We start from the raw sequence: 11,855 nt of genomic DNA, 5'->3' as shown, positions 1-11,855 counted from the left end.
TCCCCTGCCGGTACCGAAAACTGGTCTCCAACTAGACTTCATGCCACTGATCACCACCCTCTAGGTCTGGCCATTCAGCCAGATTTTAGTCCACCTCACTGCCTACTCATCCAGCCCATACTTCATCGTCTTCTCTATGAGGCTCTTATGGGAGATGGTGTTGAAAGCCTTACTCAAGTCAAGGTAGCCAGGCTGTATTGGGTTTGCATGGCAAGGTTTTGGGGGTGGGGGGGGTGCTGCAGGGGTGGCTTCTGTGAGAAGATGTCAGGCACAACCACTTCCAGCCAGCTCCAAGACAGACCCGCCGCTGGCCAAAGCTGAGGCAGTTAGCGACATTGGTAGTACCTCTGTGATAACATATTTAAGAAGGGGGGAAAAATGCTGCGCAACAGGAGCTGGGAGAGAGAGATGTGAGAGAAACAACTCTGCAGACACCAGGGTCATTGAAGAAGGAGGGGGAGGAGGTGCTCCAGGCACCGGAGCAGAGATTCCCCTGCAGCCTGTGGTGAAGACCATGGCGAGGCAGGCTGTCCCCCTGCAGCCCATGGAGTTGCACAGTGGAGCAGATAGCCACCCTGCAGCCCATGGAGGACCCCACGCCAGAGCAGGTGGATGTGCCCTGAAGGAAGCTGTGACCTCACGGAGAGCCCGCGCTGGAGCAGGCCCCTGGCAGGAACTGCAGCCCCATGGAGAGGAGCCCACGCAGGAGCAGGTTTCCTGGTAGGACCTGTGGCCCCACGGGAGACCCACGCTGGAGCAGTTTGTGAAGAACTGCAGTCCATGGGAAGGACCCACATTGGAGAAGTTTGGGAAGGACTGTCTCCCGTGGGTGGGACCACATGCTGGAGCAGGGGAAGAGCATGAGGAGGAAGGAGTGGCAGAGACAAGATGTGATGAACTGACCGCATCCCCCATTCTCTGTCTCCCTGCACCGCTTGGGGGGAGGAGGTAGAGAAGTTGGGAGTGAAGTTGAGCCTGGGAAGAAGGGAGGGGAGGGGGGAAGGTGTTTTTAGATTTGTTCTTATTTCTCATTATCATACTCTCTGTTTAATTGACAATAAATTAGATTAATTTCCCTGAGTCGAGTCTGGTTTGCCCATGATGGTAATTGGTTGAGTGATCTCCCTGTCCTTATCTCGACCCATGAGCTTTTCGTCATATTTTCTCCCACGTCCAGCTGAGGTGGAGGAGTGATAGAGCAGCTTGGTGGGCACCTAGCAGCCAGCCAAGGTCAATCCACCACACTGGCATTTCATCATAGAAGGTTATTAGATTGGTTAAGCGTGACTTCCCCTTGGTGAAACCATGCTGGCTACTCCTGATGATTTTCTTGTCCCTCATGTGCCTGGAAATGGTTTCCAGGATTAGTTGCTCCATCACCTTTGCAGGGATTGAGGTGAGGCTGACCGGCCTGTAGTTCCCTGGGTCCTCCTTCTTGCCCTTCTTGAAGATAAGAGTGACATTTGCTTTCTTCCAGTCTTCGCGTACTTCAACCAGTGGCCGTGATCCATCAAATATAATCAAGAGTGGCCTAGGAATGGCATCAGTATCAGCACTTGTGTATGCATGCCATCAGGGCCCCATGACTGTAAGCTGTAAAATATAAGCTGAAAATTACCGTTTTACATATTACCTTGTTAAAATGAGATTTCATAGTTGTTCAGATCTATAACTGCATAATTGCAACTAATAAACTAAGTTTTAAAATTCTTTGTTGTTTTCTTGCCATGGATATGCTACAAATGTACTTAGAAACATTAGCTAAATTAACATCTGGATACTCTGATAAATTTGTTTTATTCTCTTTCCTTTTGAACACAGAACAAGATCAGCTGAGGTCTTTTAAAAGAATTTATCCAATGGAACGTTCTCAAATAAAGAAAAATATGCACTACCTACTACATTTTTTGTTTATTAACTATATATTGAAGTGAATAACAGAAGTTCACACTGAACCATGTCAATAGGATGTATCTGAATAAAACTTAAGTTGCTCTAACTTAGTTGATAAGAGTGAGAAATATCACTATTTTGAAAGTTTTATTGCCTAAACACTCTGATGACTGACGTGCTAAGGAAACAATCAGGAAAAATATTTTGACCAGGAGAGAATTGAAGGCCATGCAAGTTCTTTCTATAATTAATTTTTTCTAGACTTTGTTCACATCACTAATTAAAAATGTAAGTTTGTAATCTACTTCTTTGTCTTTGTCATGCCCACACTCCTATGTCGCTTTTAGACAACATAAAGAAATTTTACAATGTTCTATGTATAGCATAGCTGAACTTTTCCCCACTCTTGGAAATGGATTTTAATCCTGTATTGGGTCTGGCTAGGATAGAGTTCATTTTCTTCGTAGCAGCTCATATGGTGCTGTGTTTTAGATTTATGACCAAAACAGTACTGATAACACACTAATGTTATAGCTTTTGCTGAACAATGTTTGCATAGCATCAAGGCTGCCTCTGTTTCTCACTCTGCCCCCCCAGTGAATAGATTGGGGGTGCACAATAGGCTGGGAGGGGACACAACTGAGCAGATGACCCAAAGTAACCAAAGAGGTGTTCCATACCATATAACTTCATGCTCAGCAATAAAAGGGAAAAGAGGGGATTTTAGGGAGGTTAGCCATCTTTTGCTTGGGAACTGGCTGAGCATCAGTCTACCCACAGGAGGTGGTGAGTGATTGCCTTTACGTCACTTGTTTTGTTTTGTTCCATTTATCTTTTGCTTATTAAACAATTACTTGTTTGTTTTATCTTGACCCCCAAGTTTTCTTGGTTTTATTCTTCCTTTTCTCTTTCCCCATCCCACTGGGGGTGGGAGGGAAGTGAGCAAGCAACTGTGTGGTGCTTATCTGCCAACTGGGATTACCCCATAACAAATCCCTAAAACTGCTCAGTATTTATGCATGCCTATATGTAGCGATATGTTGCAAGTAAGGGTGTCATTTATTCTTTAAGATATTTGGGTTTAATGCAATGCCATTATATTATTTCAATAAAATATATTCCTTTTTATTAATAATAAAATTCAATTTACAGTAGAATGTCTGCTGGACAGTTGATCATTATAACTGCTCTCAGGCCAGCAGCTCTGTGCTGTTTGACTGTTGTAATACCCTGAAAAGTAAAGTTGTCTAGCTCAGGCAAAGTATGCCCAGTTGCCAAGCATTTTAATCTACTATAATTTACAAATGTTCACAGACTATTGTTTACTATTGTTGTGCAAAGACATTAAAAGATATTTGATTTCAGGATGAATAAATATAACTGATAAGATTAACCCTTTCTGCAGTTAAACTTGCTAAGCAATGAAGTATTGTTTGATAAACATTGCTGACAATAAAATAATATATATCTATAGGGTGCACAAAAGCATTCTGGGCAATTTATCCATTCCATAAAAGCTTTAAAAATATCCCAGCTCAGCTATAGGAAAGAAACAATACTCCAAAATGCTAATCCATTGAAACTCCACATTGTACTGAATAACAAAATCTACGTGTCTCTTAAAGTGAAAACAAATCTAAGAAAGCAGATTCCATCATAGCCACTTGCTAGAAAGTTGCTGCCAGTTTAGTTAGCAACCTCTGCCTATTTCAGCTGTCTTTTCTCAAACCTGATGGCATTCTAAAATGTGTGAACTTCATATTCTCATTTAAACAGAATCACTCCCAAATCCATCAGAGCCAAAAGATACATTTTCTTAGACTAGATCAAAAGAAATGGGAAGCAAACCCTCCAAGGGCTGATGATCACCCTAGTCAATCTACTTCTGACCATTTCTGAATGTTTAAATAATCTCTACATTCAGAGCCAGCAAATCCAAAATGTCACTTGTGCTCAGAGGAACAATCTGCATTTTACACAGACTGAACAAATTCTAATAAGGGACCTTACTGAAGTGGTAAGTAAGATGAAGTATTATTGTCTCTAGCTAGAACACTCACAGGTTGTAATATTCCTTATCTGCCTCTAAGTGGCAACAGGTGTAGTGTTCTCTGTAGTCCCCCAAAAAAGAAACACTGTAAAAATCAAACACTAACTGTAAAAATCAAAGAAATTGCTCTCAGTCTCTTTCGTGTAACTAAATTCTGATCAGTCAGCATAAACAAGGGAAATATCACAACAGTATTATCAGGTTGGTCTTATGGCAAATAAGATTTGATTATCAGAGATAAAAGAATAGTGAAAATATTAGTCTGTGAAACCAATGCTTTTGTATGAAATATTTACATTATAATGTATGTCAGCTAGACCAATGGGACCAAAACTATCATAAGTAGGTAGATCCCATTCTTATGTTCTTGTGTTATGGGGAAGATAGAGAGCTCTGCTTTGACTGGGTTTTTATTTTCAGTTTATTTTAGGAGTTTTCTCTGACATTTCTGTACAACAGCTTTATAGAAATATTTTGAGGAAAGCATAACAGTGATGGCCTATGAAGCCTGACCTAAAAAAGGAGAAAGATTGCTCAAAGTAGAATTCTTGCACCATTATTTGGATGGACATTAGACACCAGTATCAAAGCTGGAATCCTGACAAATATTGTTCATCTAACACCTGTACTCCATAGATGCCACACAGTTAAGTTAGCATTGCATTCTGTGTAAGTGCCTCAGTCCTGTCAGATCTGGGAAGATCACCATGTATCTCACATGTGCTTGCCTGGCATCCATGGAGTTGGCACTTCTCTGCCTAAGGAAGCTGGTCTGCTAAGTATTCCCAAAGCATCGCCAACTTAACCCAACAGTCTTGCATCCTACAAAATGAAGTGAAAGCTGCCACTTTCTTTTAAACCAATAATTGTGGGACTAGAGTCCCCTTCTTTTTAGTAAACTATTAGAGAATAACATTTATCTAGACTTTGGGAGACTCATCTTACATTCCTTTCTCTGCTGAAAGTGCAAATTATCATCGCTTAGATGGGTGCCTTTAGCACAATGATCCACCTGACCTCACAAACTAAACAAATGTTAACCAAGAAAGCAATGAGAACAATTATATTTCACCCCTCCAAATTCACAGCTCTCTTTATGTGTATATGTAGACACACACCTGAACAAAATGCATGTAAACAATCCCTTCCCACTCTAAAGTATGATGATCAAAATAAGACAACAACAGGACACCCAAACCTGTGTCTCTATTCTAACTAAAAAACACATATCTGCAGAAGCAGCTGATCAACATACAACTGTTGTTTTGTTTGTGTAGAGGTGACCAATTTATAGTGTGTTGAGAAAGGGATAGAAAATGAGAGAAAACCCACAGAGATAATTTATTTATTCTTATTATCCCTCTTTTTGCATTTTATTTTTCTGTTTTTCTGAAACCAAATAAGAAGGTACTCCATGTGGTTCCAAGGCTGTTATCTGTATAATTTCCATAGCTGCCATATCCTGACACTCATTTTCTAAGGTACAGTGAAGGGTTGGTCTCAGCTAAGGCTTACTGATTGTTTCAGGGCTTCATCTCTAATTTTAGTGAATCAACTGACAATTTCCAGTAAGAGACTTAATGTTAAAATAGAAAACTTTCTTTATCCTATATTAACCTCATACTTCAGACATTAGTTTAAATACTAACATATCTGGAAAATACAGTACACTTGGAGGAAATGTGATGAATTAAATCAAAATCTTTCCTCATTTAAATCTATGAATGCTAAGAAACCTATGCTAGAATTTGGCCGTGTTATTTATTAAAATGTTAGAGGAAGATAAATATTGTTCTGGAGCCTATCCCTAGCTAAGCATCTCTTCCTTTATTGCATTGATTTGCTTCTGCAGAATTAATTTACTTTAATTTTTCAAGGTGCTTTTCTAAATCTTAAAACCCCACAACCGTTGTCAAAGCAATGGTAATGTAATGTCTAAATTCCACCACATGCATATAATTTGCATCTCAAGCATATCAATCTAACATATCAATATCATAGCAAACACAAATGTGCTGAGAGAATGCATGGATTTATAAATATAAATAGGCAATTACATTGCTAATCCACTGCATCATATAACATTTTTAATCAAAGTGTTTGGCATGAGAATGAAAAATACTGAAGAATCTGAAGCATCTTTTAAGAAAAGATAAAAATTACAGTATGATCCAACTTAATACTCTTTAAAACTGATATTCCTAACAATTCAGGCTTGACACTGTTGAATCCCTTTCCTGTATTATGAAGAACTCCAGGAGGAAATGCAAAGTTTTATGTTTCTTCGTGAGTTCACCATTCAGTACTATTTACAGTCAATGGATGAACCTAACTAAAGCACTGAAATAGCACAAATATATTACCATGAACAACTATTGTATGCTCCCATAAACTTCATGTTTTATCTTTTGTAAAGCTTCTGCTATTTAATAAGATTTAGCCTCTTACTTTTAATCTCATATTGCAGTTGCAAGAAAAGACCTAGTCCTGCTCTGACATGTTACAGTGTTGTCATGGATGCACAGGTATCATACATTACTTCCACCAGTAAATAAACAAGATTCTTAAAGAGTGCTTGGTAGGATTTACTAGCCCTGTAGTATTGTTAGCTGCATAGACCTTTAAATAAGCAAATGATTTGTAGTTTTATAATAAAATCCAGAGTTGTGTGGGAGCACACATACATGATATATTTATCTTTAAAAAATGAAAAGGTAAATGTTATACCATGTAACTTTACTGTCCTTACTTTTTAATTCAATTTATCTTTACCTCTTATTTTTTAGAAAATATTTGTACATTATATGAAGGATCATTTTCTAATATGGTAGACAATTTGAGGTAGTTACCTACTAATTCCTTAAACAAATGTTTTATATCTTTACACATATGAATAATAAAATATACATTATTCATTTTTATGGGAAAAAATAATTTTAACTTAATAACACAGCATTCAATGGTATTTTAGTTGTCTTTTCTAAAACAAAATCCTCTATTCACAGACTATAAAGATGAAATTCAAGCAGTCTTGCTAGCATATACGTCAACAGCTACAACAGGCTTGACTTGAATCTAAGAAATCAGCATCTTATGTTGATGAAGAAATATAGATTAAATACTCTAAGCTTAAGTTTCAAGACGGAAAAGCACAGATTGTTAAATGCTATATATAGTTCAGTATATTAAGCTTAGCAATAGTAAAAGCCTTATTCTTGGCTAGAAAACAGAAATATCAAATTAAATTGGGTAAAAATCTCATGTTTAAAAGCTTTAAAACTATAAACCTTTTATATTTTTGAAACAACTTACTGAAAAATATCATAATTGTCTTTTATACAGAATTTATGAAAGTATATACATCTTTCTGTTCTTGTTCAAAAAGCTTGTATGATGATGTATTCAGGCACACATACAGTATGTATATGACTGGGATGTTCTGTTGGGTTTAATTGTTAGAATATCTTTGTTGATTAGCCTAAGTAAACCTAATTTAAGACCAGACATAGCAAATAATTCATGATGAATAATTTATTTGATAAATTTAGTCATTTTTTTAATCTTTTGTCAGATCTATGAGCAGATTGCAAGGTAGCTTTTTTCCCTACTGTATGACTTCATTACCGATATTCAAAATCTTCATTTGTACTCATCAGTTGTGATTGGCTGGAGAAGTCACATGTTGTTGTACCCGTTATTTTATTTTTGGAGCTAAGGCTGCAAAGTTTTGAGCGATCATTCTAGTTTCTGTCCAACATAGCATCTGTCTTCAAAGGTGACTGATGGGGACCAGCCCTTGAGGATCTGGGCTAAAGCACCTTACTTTCAAGCATGCATATGTTCCTGCTGAGCTTAAAGGCGTCCAGCATCTCCAAAGAATGAACCAAGAGCACTAAAAGTTTCTAGCAAACAGACTTCTTTCCAGGATATAAAATTTCCTTTCCACAAATATTTTTGCCATTGACAATCAACTGCTAAAATATTTACCAAAAGCGAGTACAGAAAGGGCATAAACTCAGCAAAAGCAGATTAATTTAGTGAATGAATGTTGTGATTTTGGGTGTTTGTTTTTATTGTTTGCCCCTTCCTACTTAAGATACTGTATAATAAAGTCATATGGATTGCTTTTAAAAGATATCTGCACACCTGTGTGAGTTCCTTGGGGCAAAAACATATCTTCTCTGTTTAGAAAGTGCATAGCACACTGGGGTGCTCAAGGAAATAAATAAATAATAATAATAATTAGTGCAATCCAGACATCATTTATCTCATTAGTAATTCCTGAATGTAAAAGAAGTCACATTGCAGTTATATCTATAAGGATTATCAGTGCAAATAAAAGCTACAGGATCAAACCTAACAGTTGTAGGTCATATGGAGCTGAAAAATATAAATATCTTATGAGTCTCTAATATGCATGTAACCTCATAAAACCAAAATATTTGGTGAAAGCAGCTGTAGTATGCTTGCAGAAAGACAGCAGCAAATACTGATTTATTAATTTATTTCCAAAGTAAAGCTGAAATTGTGATTTCTTTTTTAAAGGGAAAGAAAAGAATGGGAGAAGAAAAAGCACACTGTGGTTCCTAAGAGAGACTAAGGCATCAAGATATCCTTCAGAAATTAATCTTTCTAGATTATTGCTCTGCAGGTGTAAATATGGGTAAGATTTCTGTCTTTTGTGAAATAATGTTGTTGGCAGTTAGCAGGCACAATTTTTCCTTCTTTAGACAGTAAGTAATGTTTGAAAAGCTGTGCTTTAAACTATGAGTTCAGTGCTGAGAGAGTTAATTTAAATTTGATAACAAATGGCTCTGCTTTTGAAATGAATGTAGCCTGGCAACTTCAACTGTGACCCCCTTCATAGGGCCTCAATTATGTATGCAGCTTCTTTGAGAAATAATTTCACACATCTGACCCAAGGCCCACTCTGTTGTTGCCATGAAATAAAACTGTACGTAGGAAATGTTTCATTTATGTATAATCTTCACATTGGCAAACTTCACCCCCTCCCCCCACCTCAGGCATACACGCAAATACATTCAAAATCTCTTATTCTGAACCTGTTTCTTATATTGTCTCTATTGCTACTGGCTGAATAAAAATATAATACATATAATCTTTGTTCCAGTATTTAACCTGTGTGCTAATTTTTAAAGAATTTCAAGTCACACTCCCAGGCTACCCTAATCAAAGCAGTAGTGTGAAACCAGAGAGCCAGACAATGGGTTAAACACCTACACCATTTCTTTTCTTCTTTTTTTTTCAAAATGGCTGCTTTGTCTGTGTGCATACACCAATAGCAAATGTCCTTCTGTTATCGTACAGCTAATTTGATGTGTGAAGTATTCATATGCTAATAGTGGTACAATTTCTTACTTTTTCACAGATAAATTGTAAAAAATGTTGCAGACAGTGAATCACAAGAATAAACAGCTTTTATTTCATAAGCGATAAATTACTTTCCATTCAAATAACACGCAACACATGCTACTGACCATTATTGTTTCTATTCATTGTGAGTTTGCCCTCTGTTTTTCTTTTTTAGAACAGTTAGAAAATTTTTAGCAGATATAGCCAGAGTTGATACAAATGATTGAATTTCCTTAATTTGCTTTGCAGTTTCATGATGTGAAGTTAATTTTTACTCAGTTTTCATCAGGCAATGAAAGCTTTGTAATGGGTACAGACATTGCTCTCCTATATAGAGTGGTCATATTTTTTAAAGCGTGATTTGAGGACTGCGATATTTCCTCCTTCATGTTAACAAAATATGATATAGTATACATGCCCAGAATCACATTACTTAAGAATGTTACTGGCAAAGGATTCCTTAAATATAACATAAAGCAGAAGCAAAACAAAATAATAGCCAACATCTTTTTGTTGTTGAAAAATCAACATTTTTCAAAATCTGAAAAGACTAGAAATTATAAAAGATCATTTGTGGGTTTTATCTGAAGTAAAATAGGAGTGTTTTCATAGCCCATATTTTATAAATTAAAAAAGACAAAAGTACTTAAATAATCACTATGACCAGATATTTGGCACTGATAAAATAAACTTGCTTATTAACCAAAGACAGTTTTTTTACAACATAAAAATGGGTATGCTTTTCCACTGATTAAAAATGTGTGGTATTATATAATGTAGTCAAGTATTATATTTGTGTCATCCATTCAGACACAAAAATGCATGTATATAACTGTATTGTTCCAAATTCAATCCATAAATGTAAAGAAATTTGGAGTTAAATCTATAATTCCAGATAAACACTGTTAATTTAATTAACCACTGGCAGCTATCTCTGCCACTCCGCTGAAGTCAGTTGGGCCTCCACTTAAAGTCACTGCATCATGCCCTAGTCTAGGGAGGAGGGTGAGGTCAGTTATAAATAAATATCATACCTCAGAATTGTGTATGTTAGAACTTTTCCTTGCCTTTGTAGAGGTAGAAGTTAAAACTTGAATACTAGCTAAATGAAAGCAACATCAGGTCATTGCAGACATACAGTAGCAAGAAGGTAGGCAGTGCAAAATGTAAGGCCCTCACTGTAACATTAGCTGATCTATAATGTGCTGTCCTGTATATTTATGATGTATATTTAACCAAAAGAGCAACTCTACATTGAATGATTTCTTTGAATTAAAAAACAGCGTAAAATCCTACTGATACATAACACATTCAAGCAACTGTTTGCTGGAGGTTGGGGCAGCAAAGCTTGATGTAAAAAATATGTGAGCTTTCTTATTATAACTGTGCCTCATTAAGGTTGCATTAGTCTTGGGGATCTCTTATTTAATGAAGGAATTTACAGGTTAAGGAAGGAGTTGATTCAGGTGATGCTTGAAGAGGGATGTTGCATGTCATACTTAAAGTAAAAGTGTTAAATCAAAGGTCATGAAAACTGCAAAAGCAACAAGAGAAGTGAGGACCAAAGCCTTTGCTGACCAGCTGGCTGTCGTGGTTTAACCCCAGCCAGCAACTAAGCACCACGCAGCCGCTCACTCACTCCCCCCCCATCCAGCGGGATGGGGAAGAAAATCAGGAAAAGAAGTAAAACTCGTGGGTTGAGATAAGAACAGTTTAATAGAACAGAAAAGAAGAAACTAATAATGATAATGATAACACTAATAAAATGACAACAGTAGTAATAAAAGGATTGGAATGCACAAATGATGCGCAGGGCAATTGCTCACCACCTGCCGACCGACACCCAGCTAGTCCCTGAGCGGCGATTCCCCTGCCCCCACTTCCCAGTTCCTATACTAGATGGGACGTCACATGGTATGGAATACACCGTTGGCCAGTTTGGGTCAGGTGCCCTGGCTGTGTCCTGTGCCAACTTCTTGTGCCCCTCCAGCTTTCTCACTGGCTGGGCATGAGAAGCTGAAAAATCCTTGACTATAGTCTAAACACTACTTAGCAACAGCTGAAAACATCAGTGTTATCAACATTCTTCGCATACTGAACTCAAAACATAGCACTGTACCAGCTACTAGGAAGACAGTTAACTACATCCCAGCTGAAACCAGAACGCTGGCACACCAGCCACCACTGTTCTACTCCATAACAAAGTAAAACATCATCCTCACAGAACATCAGCACCCAGTAACTATCCTTGACAAAAAATGTGTGCTTCTGGAAAGATACTGCCACACACACATTCAACTCTCCTAAAGTGCAAACTCTTAGAGTTAGCTTTCCTGCTGTACATGCCTACACTGTGCATTTTTTAAATGCTACTAGTGTTGCTGATGTCCTCCCAGTTTTGCCTGGGAGAGGAGTAATTTTTTGCAAATTTCTTTTACAAAGTGATTGTGTCATTACACTAGGATCTCTAATGGAAAAATGAATTAACCAGACTTTCCAGAATCTCCTCTGAGAATGTCTACAGGTATTTGAAACAACT

This window comes from Haliaeetus albicilla, chromosome W (assembly GCF_947461875.1).
Source record: "Haliaeetus albicilla chromosome W, bHalAlb1.1, whole genome shotgun sequence".
Taxonomy (NCBI): domain Eukaryota; kingdom Metazoa; phylum Chordata; class Aves; order Accipitriformes; family Accipitridae; genus Haliaeetus; species Haliaeetus albicilla.
The sequence above is the reverse complement of the archived record's forward strand: the minus strand, read 5'-3'. Positions refer to the sequence as shown.